This window comes from Taeniopygia guttata, chromosome W (genome assembly GCF_048771995.1).
Source record: "Taeniopygia guttata chromosome W, bTaeGut7.mat, whole genome shotgun sequence".
NCBI lineage: Eukaryota > Metazoa > Chordata > Aves > Passeriformes > Estrildidae > Taeniopygia > Taeniopygia guttata.
Window position 1 is genome coordinate 32,496,629 of NC_133064.1, and position 12,442 is coordinate 32,509,070.

Below are 12,442 nucleotides of genomic sequence, written 5' to 3' on the forward strand. Positions count from 1 at the left end.
TTTTATGCAGGTAGGGAATGCTTGGCTCCTCCTTCTGGGTGGAGCATCTCACAATGGGATGATGTAACTTTATCAGTCATGCAGTGAGTCATTCAACGATACATTAACAGAAGATATCTCCCTGGAGGGAGATATTGTTCTTGGAAGAGATAAGAAAACTACCCACCTCCAACAGATGGCAAATAGAATACATGCTTATCTTACAGGCCAGGACACTCCCTAAGTTGTATCCACCCCTGATGCAAACCATTCCCCTTTCTCCTCCCCTTTGCACTCATTGGAACTGGCTCTGTAAACCACTCCTCCCACTCCTCCCCTAAGGTTATCCCATTGACTGGCTGTTTGTACCCACCCACTGGTTTTCGCCTGTTTATAAACCACTGTAAGGCTGTGCTTGCCCTCTTCTTGCTTCTGAATCTTTGGATTAAAGACCTGCTGGAATATCAGGTGGAGAGCATCCCTTGACTCTTTTACTTTTGTCCCTGATGCTGGTAAAGCTAATCCCACTGTAGAGCCACAGCTCCGAAGTTCATGTCCTGGTGAATTTATCCTGGAGTTATTTTATACAACTTGGTGTGGCTGCTGGTGTTCTAAAAGAGCTAGCTAAAGTCTCCAGTGGTCGCGTCATGGAGGTAACTTGCAATAGGCATGTTGGCCACCCATGGCCAGTTGTCAGATCTTCCTGGCCCTCTGCAGATCCAACAATTGCTTAGGTTAAAGGTTTTTGCTACTTCTTCTCCTAAGACTAAAAAATTATTCTCCCACTTTTGACCCAAACCTTACTGACAATATAAAGGTAAGATTATTAAGAAAAACATTCTAATGGTGTAATCTCATTTCCTAATCTAATTTTCACCTTGTCTTCTGCACCACCTGTGGTGAGTGAAGGCACAGAAACAACCCATCATAAAGTAAACAATGACAGCAAGTATTAGCTCCCCAGTGACTGGAGATCCAAAAGGAGGGATGCCCATACGGACTACTTCAGCAGACAGTCTGTGGGTAGGTGTAAGAGATGGTCCAAAGTTCCCCTCATTTTTGCCTCACGTTTTCTGCAATGGCAGAGACTGAGATCCTGAAGACCCCAATTGGAATTCTGGCTTAGGAGAGGTGGATGATTATTTGCAGGTGTGTTTGCTGTGCCACCACAGAACACTGCTTTGAGCAGGGTCTGGCAAGGGCCTGGCAAGGACCTGGCAAGGAGCAGCTTATTCTACATGCTTATACCTGCTTCACGATACCTGCTCAACCCACGAATTTTCCCATCTTTTGGCCAAATGAACTTTCTGGGGTAACTCTGGTGATCTCCCATGGAAGACCCCTCATCTGCTTCATGACCACCGTGATGGACAGAGATTGAAGCCCCCTCCCAAGGACTAAGACTGAGACCCCTATCCCAGGGAGGAGGGCTGGCCTGATCAATGCGAGATGTTTGCCCATGTGTGGTCGTTGGACCAAGAAGACAATGGCTCTCGCTCAATGCTGATATCATGACCTGTTCCCCCTCAGTGGCTTCAATGGACTTATTCTTCATTGTACCTGTTCCCCCTCAATGATTTCAATTGATTTTCATTGTCTTTTGCCTGTTCCCCCCCCTCGATGGAGGACTATAAAAGACCCCTGAGTTAACCAAGACTTCAAGATTCTCCCCGACGTGACAAGACGGATCTCCATTGTCTGAACCAGTGAGGATTTCGTCTATGCATTGGTAGCTATGCCCATCCCCCTCTTTCTCTTTTTCTTTCTGTCCTTTACCTCCTTTTCTGATCCTTCTATCGCATTTACTGTTGGCCCTTAATAAAGGTGCATTTGTTGTGATTAAACTGATGGTCCCCTGCTGTTTGTCTTTTGCACTTTTGGGATCGGTAAACAAACCATCACGACACCCTGCTTGTTCTAGCAGATCGTGACAGTAGGCACATGAGGCTTCCCCCACTGTTGACACACTGGCTACTGCTCTGGTCCACTCATGCAAAACGTCAGTTGTGGCTTCCCATCCTTCTCCTCCAGCTGAGATGTCCAAATCTCCAGGGTCTCAGAGACCTTGATCCAAGTGTTATGGGTCTCCCCATGTTCAGCTGTCTTGATGGCTGTTTCTGTGGTCAGTAACACTTGGAAAGGTCCACGTCACTTTGCCACCAGTGCTGCTTCTTTCCACTCCTTAATTAGGACTGAATGTTCTGGTTGGATGTTATGAACAGATAAGTCCAAAGGCAGGGTCTGTGCCAGTTGAGCTTCCTGTCAAAGAGATTTCACAAGACACAGTATCCTGGCCACATACTGGTTTAAATATACATCTTCACCTCCCTGCCACGATGAAAATTAACAGGGTAAGAATCTCAAACGATTCATGGGGCAATAGTTGAATATTCCCCTGGGTTTGGCTCTTATTCTTGCCAAAGCTAATGGCAAAACCTGTACGCATGGCATTTTAGTTTCTGCCACTAGTGTTAAAAATGTCGAGATAATATTGGCTTTCACATTTATGTATTAGCTTTTACATGCTTTTTTTGATTATAAGTATTTAGATACAGTACAAATTATAATTCTTTTTAGCTGCTTGTTAATATAACATAATCAGCTTAAGTATGCCCTGTATTGCTCATAGAAATAGTTGTGCAATTAATATAATATCTATGTATCGCTTATAGAAATAATAATGTGATGAACGTATTGTACTATAGACCTTAGCAAAACATAAGATGTGAAAAGGCTTTTTTGTAACTAAGAAGAATAGTGTAAGGCCATCCACTGACTGACCCATTCAAAGGATAAGATAACCATGATAAAAACCAGAGCACCAGGGGACAATTAGAGAATACCATGTTAAATTTAGGGAGGGTATACTAAATCCTTATCAGAGGATGTGAAAAAGCAGGATGGAGACACAAGAAGAAATAAAATATATTGACCTGACACACAGGATGTCATGTAGATAAGCCAGAGCATGAAGAAACAAAACAAAAGAGTTCCTAAAACATCAGAAAGTTTGCAAGAATGTTTGAAAAATGTATTAAACTCATGAATATGCATGTACCTCAGCGATGCAACCTTATAAAGATAACACTGTCTGTATGTACTGGCATGTTCTTTGGCTGTTGGCCAGGAGCACCCCAACGCTGGATTTTTGTCTCTTATCCCTTATTAAACTTGTTATAGATACATAATATTGGCTTTTCAAAAATATTAAAATGAATTTTATATGTGTGATGTTAAAGTAACTTTGTTATAAAGATATAGTTTTTATTTCTGTTGTTAATTAAGCTTAGACATAGTAGTGAAATAGCTATGCTTGTGTTAAAATGCCTGCTTGGATAGGATAACATCCAATGAAGATAGGATGAGGACACCCACTACAGATATGCCAACTATCAGCACTCACCATCTGAAGAAAGTATGGACCAAGGCCCAAACTGGAAGTGATAAGGAGAAGCAGCCAAAAGCGCAGCCAAGAAATGCGCATGCTCTAAAAAGCCAGATTCAAGGAGCGGCCATGTAAAATAGTTCCTGGAATATGTAAACTAGTTTATGGCTATGCATAAGGGCCTATGAATATGCAACAGGCTGATGTAAGGGGAAAGGTATTTAAGGGGCATCCTGGAAGGTGAAGGGGTAGTTTTGGCTGAGTGCCAAGATGCACCCGGCCGTAATAATCTTTCTCTATGGTCCTTGTCTCCTATTGTACTTTATTAGACCTTTAAAATTGTCACCGGAGAGTGAACACGTCTTTCAGAAATGGGCACTCGTCTGGGATGTAACACCTCGCTTGCGAGACCACCAGGAGATCCCGAGCAGGGGGGGCACACCCTGCCAGGTTCAGGCAGTCTCGCTCTGTCTCTCCTGGCGTGATCGGTAGAACACCCGGTGGACAAAAGGAGATACATAAAGAAAAGGAAAAGGGAAAAAAAATAAAGGCTCCCTAAGAACTGAGGTAGCCCTATAAATTATTGTGCATGAAGACTCGAGGAAGAAAAAGAGGGTTGTAAGTACTCTTCCAGAGGGCCAGGTATGGCCGGATGAATGTGTATGTGAATGAGAGGCGGGCTGGTTATTCCAGACTTGCTAAGTGGGTGAGGAGTCTCCCATGCTGTGGTTCCATTCTTTAGCAAGAAAAACGGCCAGTAAAGAGACAAAGCGAGAGATAAAAGGAGTGAGAGAATCCTCCGAGGTAACTGGGTCTGTGAAATATCTACCCCCTGCAGCACCCCGAAGTTATCAGACTAGCCCAGATCTTCGAGGCCTTGGAGGGAAGTATTTCAGCAGCAAGGCAAAAGATTCCAAAAGAGGCTCCAACACCCTATGTGGTCCAAGATGTTTATTCCAGGGCAGGAAGAGGGAAAGAGAGTGAACAAGGAAGGGACAGAGACTTATCTAGGCTCTGTACAGGAAAGAATACTTGGCTCCCAGCCAATTGGGTCAAGAAAGGAAGGAAGGGTTAAACTAACATGGGCACAGCTACAGGGGTCCCTGGGGAGGGAAAAGCTGTAGCAGAATTTCTGAGAGAGAGAGGACACGATTTATATTTGGAGTGAAGGTTGAGCTACCCCAGCCTAGGCCTCAGATACGGGCCTCAGTGAGGCCTTTGAAGCCTATGGCACAGTTAGAAATTAGTCTGTGGCGCAGTTAGAAATTATGTTAAGGTGAAAGCACAGAGCAATGGGCTGTCTGGGTGTGAATTAGTATAGGTCTGCAGTGTGAAACTTTAGCCACCTTAAGACAAAGACAAATAATGTTTGCTTGCCAATGAGAGTGTCCTCACAATTGTAAACTATACTGAAGCTTATATAAACTGCTATGTTATAAACAATAAAGGGAGAAGGTATGATTAACCACATTGGTTCAGATCTACATTTGTCCTGTCCAGCTCCCGATTATTACGAGGCCCCTTGCTTTAAAAAACCATTCCCCATAGCAATCCAACATCTCCCCCTTATTTGTTTAACAAGTTTACATGAAATCATTAGGTTCATTTTGACACTGAATGTGGGTTTTCCCACCACCTACAATTGGTGGGGTAGTTAGACCTCTTTAGATTTGCCAACTCTGTGTGTCTGACTTCTGAGGTAGAAGGTATGAGACCTTTGATAGCTTTGAAAATCAAGCGACATAGGATTCCGAACACTATGGTTACAAGGAAGAGAACAACAAGAAATAACAAAATTGTTTTAACTACAGAAGTCCACCACCCTGTGAATCCCCAGCCCTTAAACATTTCTTTGAACCAATCCTCAAATTCTTGCTTCACTTGTCCAATCAGGTTGTTCATGCTTCGAAGGGCAGCATGGATGTTTGGAGCTTTTGCGGTCAGATTAATGCAACAGAGTCCTTCAAATTCCTGGCATTCATGTCCATGCAGTAACAAAAGGAAATCTATAGCAGTGCAGTTTTGAAGTGCGGCCGGTCTGGTAATTTCCTTGTCTTCTAGGAGAGAGTTGATGGCAGTAGACGTCAAGTTTGCCTGTTTGACCACCCAGCACCCAATTCACCTAGAGCTTTGGCTGCAGTATGAAACATACATTTTAAGGAATTTAGAGATTTTAGAGGAGCTAAGATTTTAGTTAGAGATAAGCCTTACTAGAGGTAATTAAAATAAATGAATAGGCCTTGATGAAATTAAGAGTTAGTAGTTAACTAATAATTGATTGCTTGTCAACACAATGTTTAGTTAGCTGAATTTATAATGAAGAATATAGAAACTGACAAATAGCTTTTAGGAACACAAGACAATTGTGGGCCTCCTCTGTTCTGAAACCAATTGAAGACAAGGAATGGGAGTTCTACCAAGAGTTCATTTGTCATACTTGCATTGAAAAGGTAGAAAGGTCAGAACGAGCAAGACTTCATTTACTTCCTCATTTTGGGACCCCTCCCCATGAAAGGGACCACCGACCCATTTCAAGGGACAAACTACACATGCTTAATAGCTTTTGAAGTGATTAGCATACGAAGCGAGGAATGGGATGTACCAAAATTATGAATATGTATTTGTATTTTGTGTATTCAATACTTGTAGGGATAAAAAGACTCTGTAATCATCTGGAAGGCGCGGTGTGTATTTGGGAGCTATCCCGCACGCTGTCCGGCGTCGAATAAACATACACTTTCTAACTTTAAACTGTTAGAGAGTTTTTGTCCATCACAGTTGGATATCGGTACTAGATCAATATCCATATTTTTTTAATAAATCATCTGGTGACTGTGGCAGGACTTTGCTCTCTCTGGCCGTGGGGCCAGTGAGGGTCCGGGACCCCTCTGGGCACCCACCCAGAAATTTCTGGGAAGAGGGATCCTGAGATCTCGCTGACTACCCAGGGAAAGACCAGAACCTGTTGGAACTATGGACAAGAGGTATGTTTATATTTGGGGAAATGTACCTTATTATATGTGAAAAATGCATATTTATGATTGGCTTTTCGCAAATGTTACAATGAATATTATATGTGTAATGTTAGAAAGTTATGCTGTATTAATTCCCTTACGTATTGTGTTAAGTATAGTTTTAGGTTACAACATAATGTTAAAATAGAGACTATGTATGTGGGGGGAGTTTTCTTTTTAGGAATGAGATACTCGCTTCGAAGAACACCTGAATCTTCCAAAGGAGAGGAATTTATGGCTTCTTATCAGAAGAAGGTAATTTCTTCAGGCCTTGCTCAGACTTGAAGACGCCAGGGGATTAAAGGAAACAGTTGACATACAACAGACAGAGTTTCTTGTTTAGAATAGAATGTATGCATAACCATGAAGGATGTATGAATATGCAACAAGTGTATTGGTTTAAGTGTGATTCCATTGTTCACATTTCATGCTTTTCGTGACTTAGTGTCTGAGAGCATCCGGACGTCCGTAATTCTTTGCTTTTTGTTGTCTTGTAATTGTCCTAACTCTAAACTTTATTACTCTAATTGTATTATTATTTTTATAACCATTTTATTATTATTAAACTTAAAAAAATTTTAAAAACCAAGTGATTGGCGTTTTTCACATTATATAAGCAGTTAAAAAGACACGAGAGACGTCTCGTATCTGTGGTTTGGTAGTCTGTGTCTCATAGAGGAGACGGCAGCACCAGGGGTGTGATATTCTGTGTCTCGTAGAGGAGAGAGCGGCTGTGGTGTTGTGGATTTAGATTGGAGCAGGGGTGGGTCTGGCTTCAGTTTGTAATTTAAAGGTGCACTTTAGTAATCCATAATTTGGGTGGCTAGTCCTAATTTTTGGGACGGGAATGGTCTCGCTGTGACAATTTGGGTTGTGGCCCCAAGCACTGTATTGTGTGTATTGTAACCGGATCCGTGTTTGGTGAGTTTGTGATTTTGCGTGTTTAGGCTGTGGAAAGCTATTTGGGCATTGTATTTGTTGTGGTTTGTGTTATGAACAAAACAGCCTGGCTGGGACACTTGGCTCGAACTAAGTACTGACATTGAAATGTTACTTAGCTAATTGCTCCTGGGAATCACCTACAACCCCACCCACACTACCATTCTAGGACTGGGATGCAAAATAGGGAGACCAGTAGAATCATGGGAGGGGGTTTTGGGGATGAAAACACCCCTAAATGGAAGGCTGGGCACAATGGAGGGGGCTGGATGGGTGTGCTGGTTGGGGAAAAGGGAACCACATCTCTAGTCTGTGTTTGACCTGTCACCATAACCTGCAGAGGACCAGACTGGACTGGGGTGCAGGAAGCAGGCAAAAAGGAACACACTCTTCCTGGTGTTACCAGGAGGGAAGGAGAGGGATAGCTGCTGCTGGCAGCAGGCCCTGCACATCCCCCACCCTTCAGCTACCAGTGTGCCAAGAGGAAAGGAGAGAGGACGGTATGCTGATCGGGACTTCAGATACAGACTGCACACATCTTCACCTCCAGCTACCAGTGTGCCACGGAGACTCCAGGGACAGACTCGCCTTCTCACCCTTCGGCTACCTGTAAAAAGCTACAACAGGGGGGGCGAGCTCCTCGTTGAGCCCCCTGTAAAGGCATAGACCCTGTTCATTTCAGTTTGCAAGAATTAGTGTTGTGAGCATTATAATTTGTGTGATTTGGTGTGTTTTATTAATTTATTTTGGTAAGTGTTTTTAGGAGTTTTGTGAGCTTGAAGTTGTAAGAGTTTTGTGAAATTGTTATTTGCTTTGCAGAGGAATACTGACTATTTTGGGAGAGGAGGCTGATTTAAAGTATTTGCATTGTGCTTAGATTGTGTGTGAATCTAGGCAGCATGTGTTTTTGGCTGTGAAAATTTTATTTGATATGTTGTCGGATGAAAATTCTTTGCGAGTTAAATTTGTTTGTTTTATAGTTAGAGGGTAAAGTGAAAAGCCTAAACTACTCCTGAGATAGTCCTGGTGATTAGGAGGTCTTTTGTTTCCCGGGTAACCAGAGGAGAATCCAGGCTTTGTGGCCTCAGGATACATTTTTCAACTGCCTGGAAAACCCCAAGTTTAGCGAGTGAGTGTTTGTTGGTAGCTAACCCCCAACCCCTCCACTCCTTGTGGAGGGATTTGTGCTGTGTTTTGACTGAAGTTTGTGTGATTTCAGCAAGACCTTGTTAAAACTTTTGTTGAATGTGTTTGGGGTCGTGAAAAACCCCAGGCTGTTTTTTGTGAGCATAAACTATTAGGGTTTAGGTCCTCCCGAGAAAAGAGAAACCCGGTTTTGCAGCTGTGAATACGCAGCTGAACTCCGCGTTTTGTAACATTTTCGATCAAAGGGTGAGAGAAATTTGGTCAGCAATCCGAAAATCTTCAGAACAGGCTATAGTAGTGATTCACACAGCTCTCAGTGCAGCGTGGAGTCTGGAAATTTTGGTCGAAACTCGACTGATACTTTGTAAGATTCCCATTTGTCCTTTGTTTACAGTGCGACACGAGATACGCTTGGCTCTCAGCTGCAAACTTGCTACAGTGTATGAAAGGTTGTTTACAGTTTTAAACGAATTTTAACAGTAATATACCCGGAGCAAAACATAACAGAGGATTTGATTTAATGGGTGATTAATAACCTGCAATTTAAGTAGAGTACTTAAAAATTTAATGAGTGTTTGTATTTTTTCCCTTTTCCTTTTGTATGACAAGTTTTTCCTTAACAGCTGCTGCTCTGAACCCTGTTTTTGAAGGAATGCTAACCTTTTCTTCTGAGAAAAGAAGAAAATTAAGTACCAAATTGTTTTATCCCTTTTGTTTGCTAGCATAGCTATATGACCAGGACCGGGAGAAACAGGAACCGAAAGCCTGGTTCAGGAGTATTCCCCTGCCCAAATAAAGATTGCTATTGTAATCCGTGGATTGTATTTCGGTGTGTAGTCTGTCAGGATTTGTGTGTCCGAAAAGGGTACAGGTGGCTAATACCTAAGACTGGAATTTGTGCTTTTTGTCGTTCAAAAGAACAAGAGGCTACCCAGAAAGTTATACAAGTTTTGTTGGTGACTGGTCAAGAGGTCCCTGGTAGCAGTAAAATATTTGAATTGTTGGAAAACGGAGTTTCAGGAACTTTGAAGAAGCCAGTGGAAATGCTTAGAGTTTAGTGTGGCCAGCATATTTTTGTACCAGAGGAATACCAGGTAAAGCTTAGGAACTGGGATAAGATCAAAAGACGTTTTGAAAAGAAAAATCCTGAACATGGGGGCCAAATGAGAGCCAAGAGATTCCCAGAGGAACCCCTTTAGGGTGTATCTTAACACACTGGAAAGCGCTGGTGGGCTATGGTGGTAGTGAAACTAAAAGGGAACTTGTTAAATTTTCTACACAGTGGTGGCCACTCTATAGACTTGATGGGGGGTTGAAATGGCCAGCAAATGGTACTTTAGACTATGAGACTTTATTACAGTTAATGCTTTTCCTTAGGCGTGAACAAAAGTGGCAAGAGGTAACTTATGCTGATATGTTTTTCAGTCTTTGAAATCACCCTGAGTGGCAAAGGGATTTTGGGATTAAGCCACCGTCTGATCCACTGGTACTGGCTCTTGAAAAGGATAATAAATCTAACAAGGAAAAGCTCAAACGGTGTTGTAGCACATGTTCAATAAATCAAAGATGCTCACACCTGTGAAAAATGCCAATCACTTGGTTGTAGGGAACACTGGGCTCCAGGACGGTTTCGATGAATGGAGACGAGAGAGCTCTGAAGGTTGCTCTAAGAATATAGGGTTTATTAGGGATGGTGAAAGGTCTTGCTTGGAGCTGCCATATGCAGCACGTGGCAAGGCCTGAGGTGATGAGGGAGGGGAGAGACAAGGAGTTCTAGGAGAGGGTGGAAGATCTGAGAGGGGGGAGTTCCAAGAGGGCAGAGGATCCAATAGCGCGTCTGGCTCCTCGGAGACCTCTTATTAGGGGGCTTCAAGGTGGGCTGGAACAAGACTTGGGCCAATGGGGTTACAGACACTAGATGTTTCAGGGGAGGGTTACAGGTGTGGGATGAAGCATACATTTTGGGGGGGTTGAGATGGAACAGTCCATTTGACTTTTGGACCTATCTGTAGGTAAGGGCATTGTCCAGCCAGTAGGGGGGGCTGTTTTCATCCTGGCTGTACTAATGTAAATCTTTTGCCAGGCAATTATATTTATCCATCCTTCCCAACACTTGGTTTTTAAAATTTTAAAAGTTTAATAATAATAAAATGGTTATAAAAATAATAATACAATTAGAGTAATAAAGTTTAGAGTTAGGACAATTACAAGACAACAAAAATCAAAGAATTATGGACGTCCGGATGCTCTCGGACACTAAATCACGAAAAGCATGACTTATGAACAAAGGAATCACCCTTAAACCAATACACTTGTTGCATATTCATACATCCTTCATGGTTATGCATACATTCTATTCTAAACAAGAAACTCTGTCTGTTGTATGTCAACTGTTTCCTTTAATCCCATGGGGTCTTCAAGTCTGAGCAAGGCCTGAAGGAATTAGTTTCTTCTGATAAGAAGCCATAAATTCCACTCCTTTGGAAGATTTAGAGGTTCCTGGAAGCAAGTATCTCATTCCTAAAAAGAAAACTCCCCCCACATAATTTTAACATTATGTTGTAACCTAAAACTATACTTAACACAATAAGTAAGAGAATTAATACAGAATAAATTTCTAACATTACACATATAATATTCATTGTAACATTTGCGAAAAGCCAATCATAAATATGCATTTTTCACACACCCAAGTAAAGTGTATCCAACAGAGATCTTAGAACAAGAGACAAGTAGAGGCACTTTTACCACCGCCTAGAAACCAGGAAGGGAGGGGGGAAGAGGAGAGGGTGGGGGAATGAGTGAAATTGGAACCCTCACCAACCTCAGCCTTCCCTAACCTGTCATTTAGTTCATCTGCCCTGGGAAAAACAGTAATTAAAGTAGGGGTTTCCCCACCAACTCCTAGATCAGGGGAACCCTCGAGGCTTTATCCACCATTGCCCTGTAGTGATAGTAAATGGGATGAATCTGAACCAAGTCCCAAGCCTTCCCCACAAGGTCCGATAGCGTCAAGGACCAGAAGGCAAACCAGAATGAACCTACCCCCACAAACAACTAGAAAGCAAAGTAAAGGAGTCATACAAGCACCCTTAAGGCAAGCTATAGCCTCTGACGGGGAGCTAAGGATAATTAAAGTCCCTTTTTTCTCAATGGATTTGGAGGCTTAGGAAAAGACTGCTAAGGGTTATTGAAATGACCCGATAGGGGTTGTCAAAAGGTTAAAGTTTATGGTTAAGCAGCATTTACCTGACTGGGCAGACATGCAGTTACTACTTGATGCCTTAACAGAAACAGAGAAGCAGTTGGTTTTAAAGGTAGCCAAGGGCTTAGCTGAGGATGATTGTGTATCAACACAAGAGGATATTAAAAATGTATTTCCTCTTCAGGACTCGATGTGGGATCCTAACGAACCCGATGAATTAGTACAGCTTGAGATATCAAGACTTTATAGTGAAAGCACTAGAATGAGCAATTCCTAAGACCATAAATTGGTCAGCTTTATATGCTGTTAAACAAGGTCCCTCTCAAACACCCTCTGATTTTTTAGATCACCTACGGGACGCAATGCGGCGATACACCACTCTGGACCCTGGATCGCAGGAAGCAATGCAACAACTAATAAATTTGTTTTTAGGACAATCTACAGGAGATATCAGGCGGAAACTTCAGAAGATCCGAGGCCCAAATAGCCGAGACTTGGAGACACTATTGGAAGAAGCATGGAGAGTCTTTAGTAATCGGGAGGAAGGATATAAACAAGGGATGAAGCAATTAGTAGCAGTAGTAAGGGAGGAAGGAAAGGAGAAATGTGAGCAAGACCCACCAAGACAAGGACCACCTCAACTGGGAAAAGGTCAATGTGCATTTTGCAAGAAATTTGGATACTGGAAAAACCAGTGCCCAGAATGAAGAAGAGGTGATGAACAGAGAAAAAGTGATTGGGTGAGAGAAAGGGTGGTTGCTCATGCGAAGGAGG